This window comes from Marmota monax, unplaced genomic scaffold (assembly GCF_021218885.2).
Source record: "Marmota monax isolate L192 unplaced genomic scaffold, Marmota_monax_Labrador192_F-V1.1 WCK01_AAM20220418_F8-fsc00060, whole genome shotgun sequence".
Classification (NCBI taxonomy): Eukaryota; Metazoa; Chordata; class Mammalia; order Rodentia; family Sciuridae; genus Marmota; species Marmota monax.
The window spans coordinates 11,257,106-11,263,152 of NW_026692826.1; positions in this window are offsets into that span (position 1 = coordinate 11,257,106).

The window sequence follows — 6,047 nt, forward strand, 5'->3', positions numbered from 1 at the left end:
GTTTTTCCAATTTATTGGAATATAAGTTTTCAATATAGTCTCTAATGTTCTGCTGAATTTCTGTAATGTCTGTGATTTCTCCATTTTCATCTCTAATTTTATTAATGTAAGTCTTCTCTCTTTTCATTTTGGTTAGTTTGGCTAAATGCTTATCAATCTTGTTTATCTTAGAGTTAGCCACTTTATTGCACAAAGTGTGTCCACTGAAAGCCCATTTCTGTGCAAGGGCAAACCTGCGTTTACTTCCCCTTGGCCAGCCTTTCACACCCCCTTTTGCAGCTGCCCGCTCTTTCCAGTAGCCTCCACTGGGCTTAGACACTGAACTTCTGCTGGAACCCAGAAGGCCTTGGTGGAAAGGCCCCCTGTTGTGTCCAAGATGAGGCCACCCTGGCGTCTGTAGGACAGGGAACCTCCTGGCAGTGAGGAGGCGGGGCTTAGTGCCCCATGGGGAAGGGCCACAGGTCAGAGCAGTGCCCAGAGCCCAGCCAAGTGTAGGATGCCTTCTGCAGTCTTCCTTTCTTCCTTTCTCCTATGAATTGCTTTCATGTATGCTATGTAGAAGTAGCTCCCATCCCACCTGTTAATTGGTATAATTCAGACTCAAGATCAGAGAGGCAGGGCCTGGGTGTTTACTCAACAGCTCTCAAAACTCCTTACATTTTGGTCCAGGCTCAGTCACTATTCCTAGACATAACTTTGCTGCAGTCCCAGCCTCAACATCATGTGTAAACACCACGTCGTGCTTATCAGCTTCCAGCCCCACCATATTGCAAGGCCCAGTCTTAGATGAGGGAAAAACCAAACCCACCTGCATTGGACACTGAGAAATCTCAGATCCAAAGCTTGAAAGAAAGGTTTAAGTCTTGAAAGGGGGAATAGCAAATGAGGGCATTTAGTTTTTATTTTTAATTTTTATTTTCTTTTTGTGTGGTGCTGAAGATCGAACCCAGGGCCTCACATGTATGAAGCAAGCTCTCAGTCACTGAGCCACATCCCAGCCCCGCAAATGAGGGCATTTACTGCATGGTTCTCCAAACAGTGTGGGGTATATTGAAGTGTGGGTGAGTACCCATGTGGAATTACGTCATGGCTGCAGTGTCATGAAGTGTGAGTACAAGCTGAATACAGAGCTATGGAGAGGGGAGCAGGATCCATGCCCAGAGTGTGGCAGTGCTGCAGAGCCCCAGAGAGCTTTCCAACCCTGAAACCACCAGCTCCTAGCCGCTAGTCTGGCGGAAAGCAGGACTGCACTGCCACCGCCTGGCGCAGGTGGGAAACTACAGCTCAGAGGTGTTAAGTCACATAGCCTAACCACGCAGGCTTGGGCCAGGGTGCAGCGGATTTAGAACTCAGAAATCGCTACCTGGAACGCAGCCCTTTCTCCCACTCCAGCGCCCTGGATTGACTTTATGGAGCCTGGAGGGCACTCGCCCTTCCCAGGTGCGGCTTCAGGGGTCCCGGGTCTCCACGCTCTGCTGCCAGAAAGGCCCCCTGTTTGTGTCGCCCATAGGAATACCTGGCAGACAGGAGCCAGGTTGTAGTTTCTGAAAGATGCTTGGTTTGTCCTGCAGTGGAAACTGTGGGCCTGGCATCCGCGCACCACGGCTCTGCCCTTTCTCCTCCAGGCTCCCCAGCCCAGGAGGCGCTCACCTGTTCTGCTCCACTCCCACAGCGCAGCCACCAGTCCCCGGGAGGCAGGGACACTCTGCTCGCCCGGAGGACACCTGCAGGATTTCGGTGGGTTGGAGCTACAGTTGCTAACCTCAGGGCCACTATGGCTCAATGAAAATGAAGGGAAAAGTTAAGTTGGAACAACAGATAACACCTCTGCAGCCTCTGGACACCGAGAAAGTCGCTCAGATGGCAGAGTGCTCAAACCCCAGCAACTGCTAAAATCAGGGCAATATGTAAAGGAGCGACCTCATTTTCTAGGTCAACATCACCATCTTCCTAGGAATTTAACACGGGTGTGAATTGACAGACTTGGGAACTATCTTCTTGATTTTGAATGATGCAGAGTAGACAAGCATATGTAGGTTCATGTGAGACCCCCAGCGTCCTAAGGAACAATCAGAGATGGTTGTGCATGATCCAAGCACACAGCAGCCTGTTCCAGAGAGGACAGCTAGCCAGAAGGGTTGGAGAACAGCTGCTGTAAAGTGCATTTGCACTGAGAAAGTGAGTTTACATCTCCGTCCTTTGAGTACTCAGTGGAACTCCCCAGATGAGGCAACCGATGTGGTACGAATGCCACCCTGTGGAATCAGCTCTGTGGGGAGCAGGGTGCTCATTTCCTCCACATACCCCTTTACTCAGGCCAGGGTGCATACTGTGATCTGGTGACTTCCTTGTGGATGGGCACCCATGCGAATGCACTACTGCAAAATTAAGAAAGTCCAAGAAACTGTCAGATTTGTTTTCTCAGCTTCCCCTATGTGCTGTACAGATGCAAAGATCAGGCTGATTCCATAGCAAGGAACACTCCTCAGAGAATGGAAGAAGAAATTTCATAATGGAATGGAAGAAGAAAATTCATAATGTATAGATCTGGCATGGGGTTGATATCCAGCATATATAAGATACTCCAAAAGTTCATTAGCAAAAAACTAAGTAAACAGATCATAAATGTGCAGTAGAACTAAATAGACCTTTCTCAAAAAAAAAAAAAAAAAAAAAAAGCTCAGAAGGAGTTTGAGAGAACTTCATCCTAACTATATTAGTCTGCCAATCCTGAACAAGGAATGTCTGCATTCATTTATATTAAATTTGTTTTCTTTCAATTGTGTTCAAAGTTTTCGGAAAGTATGTTTGTATTTTAAGATTTTAATTAAGGACTTTAATTTTGGGGAGTGCTATTGAAAATGGCAATGCCTTATTTGGGCACAGTGGCACATGCCTATAATCCCAGCAGCTTGAGAGGCTGAGATGGGAGAATTGTGAGTTCAAAGCCAGACTCAGCAACAGCGAGGCACCAAGCAACTCAGTGAGCCCTGTCTCTAAATAAAATACAAAATAGGGCTGGCAATGTGGCTCAGTGGTAGAGTGCCTCTGAGTTCAATCCATGGTACACACTCTCCCCAATTTTTTTTTCTTATTTTAGTTTTCAAACTTCAAAAACTGCTACACATTATTTATAATATATAGGAAATCAAATGACTTTTTTCCAGTGGCTATTTACTTTGTTTTTTGTTATTTCCACCCAGTTAGATCAAGACGTGGGATGGTATACTCTATTTCTGTTTGATGTCCTGGAGTAATTAGAACAAATTCAGAGTTTCACCAGTGTTGCCATGAGGGGGCGCTTAGCCATGGTTAAAGAAGGAGCGCCCCAGGGTCCTATGCTGTCCACATCGACCAGCAGGGGGCGCACAGAGTCACTCTCTCCCATTCCTGTGAGGATCCCACCTTCAGGGAGTGGGTGTCCTGTGTTTACAGCGAGCTTCCTTATCCCTGGGACCCACCTGGGAAGACCCCACAGTTGGGGAAGCCTGTGGATGATTGTGGGGGGAGTGTTTCTTCTCCTCTGGACCCACCCTGGGAGATGCTGCTGCTGGGGACACTGAGAGGTTGTGTCTACAGTGAGAACCAGAGATTCCTAACCCTCAGGATCCACCTGAAGAGATGCACCTGCTGGGGACACTTGGGGGCCATGGTTACAATGAGAATCAGAGCTTCCTTATCCTAGTGACTCACCTGGGATAGGCCATGGCCTGGGGACACCTGAAAAGCATGAGGATCCAGAGGGCCATAGCTTCCTTCTCCTGATGACCCTCCTAGGAAGACACCGTGGCCTGGGATGCCCGGTGGCAGTGTCCATGGTGAGGACCAGAGCTTCCTTCGCTGCTGCCCAGTGTGCTGAGGAAGCAGCCCTGTTACATTCTTTACTTTCCCTGGTAACATTTTAGTAGGACTTATGTTTACAAAAGTATTCTTTATTGAGGCTTTGGCCACTTGCCATCATTGCATGTCAAAATGTTTCGCTGGGATTGGGGGTATTTTGGGGGAGAAATCCTAGGACAGAAAGGGGAAATACAAATACAACCTCAGGATGGTGCAAGGAGGGCAAGGAGGGCCCAGCATCTGAAGCCACACTAGGGCCTGAGGGAAGAGCTAATGCATGCCTCATTTCTTGCTTTTATTCATGTTATAATGGCTCATTTTTTTTTTCTTTTGGTACCAGGGATTGAACTCAGGGGCACTCAACCACTGAGCCACATCTCCAACCTGTTTTGTATTTTATTCAGAGACAGGGTCTCACTGAGTTGCTTAGCACCTCGCTTTTGCTGAGGCTGGCTTTGAACTTGAGATCCTTTTGTCTCAACCTCCTGAGCCTCTGTGATTACAGGCATGCACCACTGTGCCTGGTTATGGCTCACTTTTGTTATAGTGTTAAAGTACTTGAAAAATACTGATTGAAAAGAGGATGCATTAAAACTCAAAATTACTTTAAGTGTACATATTGTATTTGTGTCTGTTAAAAGAATAATCTAGTGGATGGAGTTCTAGCTCAGTGGGGGAGGGGTGATTGAAAAATGGGCCAAACAACAGAGTACATTGTACATAATTCTCGGTGCCTGCAGCTCCCAGAGGCCTCTGTGATGAAGACTGCAAGATCAGGGCTGGGGATGTGGCTCAAGTGGTACCGTGCTCGCCTGGCATGCGTGCGGCCCTGGGTTCGATCCTCAGCACCACATACAAATAAAGATGTTGTGTCTTAAAAAAAAAAAAAAAAAAAAAGACTGCAAGATCAGAAAGCCAGACTACATTGCCCAGAATTCCTGGGCATGCCCTTGTGAATGCAGCTCCCATGGCCCTACATAGTCATGACTGTGTGGGAAGAACACTGGGCTACACTACCCTGAATCCCTGAGGATTCCTGGATGAATGGACAACCTGTAATTCGAGAGCTTTCTCTGTTGAGGGCTGCATTGCTAGAGCATTGGATGACACTACCTAGAATCCTCAGATTACTGGAACAAGCATGTGGCCTGCAGCTTTCATGTCCTGTTGGTAGGGGTGTGCAGGAAAAACACTGCACTACATTACCCAGAATCCTCAGGTGTGGCAGCTCCCAGGATCCTCTGTGGTGTACAGGCAAAACACTGGACTACATTTCCCATAATTTTTAGGGAGCTGTAGAGGAGAGAAATGAATTCCACTACCTAGAATCCCCTGGGGCAGGGGAGTGTCAAGGAGAGTGTGCAGCCTACAACTCCCTGAGATGTCCACTGTGAGAACTGTGCAGGCCGAAGGCCAGACTACAGTACTGCTCAGAATCCCCAGGTGAACATGCAGCTGCAGTTCCCAGAGGCCTGCATGGTGAGGGCTGCACTGGAGGAGCACCAGATTATACTAGCTAGAATCCTCAGAGTACCAGGGCAAGCTTCTGGCTTGCAGTTTCTATAGTCCTCCTGGCAGGGGTGTATCAGCAGCCCCTGGGAATTGTACACTCAATTCTCAGGGGCTGCAACTCCCAGGACCTGCCCTGATGAGAACTGGAGAGAGCTGAACTGTACTACAGAATCTTTGGTGGGAGACACCCAGGCCAGTGTGCAGTCTGCAATTCCCAGAGGCCTCCATGGCATGGGCTATGAACGCAGGTCAGACTACACTACCCAGAATTCCTGGGGGAATGGAAGCTCCCAGACATCTTCCTGTGAGGGCTGTGTGGGCAGAGCTTTGGGTTGTGCTACCCAGAGTCCTCAGGAGTACCTGGTCAGGAATGTGGCAGGCAGATATCAAGAGCCTTGATGAAGAGGTCCACTTAGGTAGGGTAGATTGCTGCACTACCTAGAACACCAAGTGGCCCACAGCTCCCAGAGGCCTCTGAAGTCAGGGCTGAAGAACTGACTACAGTGTCCAGAATTCTTGGGGGCGCACAGCCACAGGAGCCACCTTGGTGAGGCTATACCAACATAGTACCAGACTATACTTTCCATGATCTTTGGGGGATCTGCAGCCTCCAGAGCAAGGGCTGCATTGTAGAATAATGGATCACACTATCCTGGGGCTGCCAGGCAAACACTTGGCTTGCAGCTTCCAGAGTG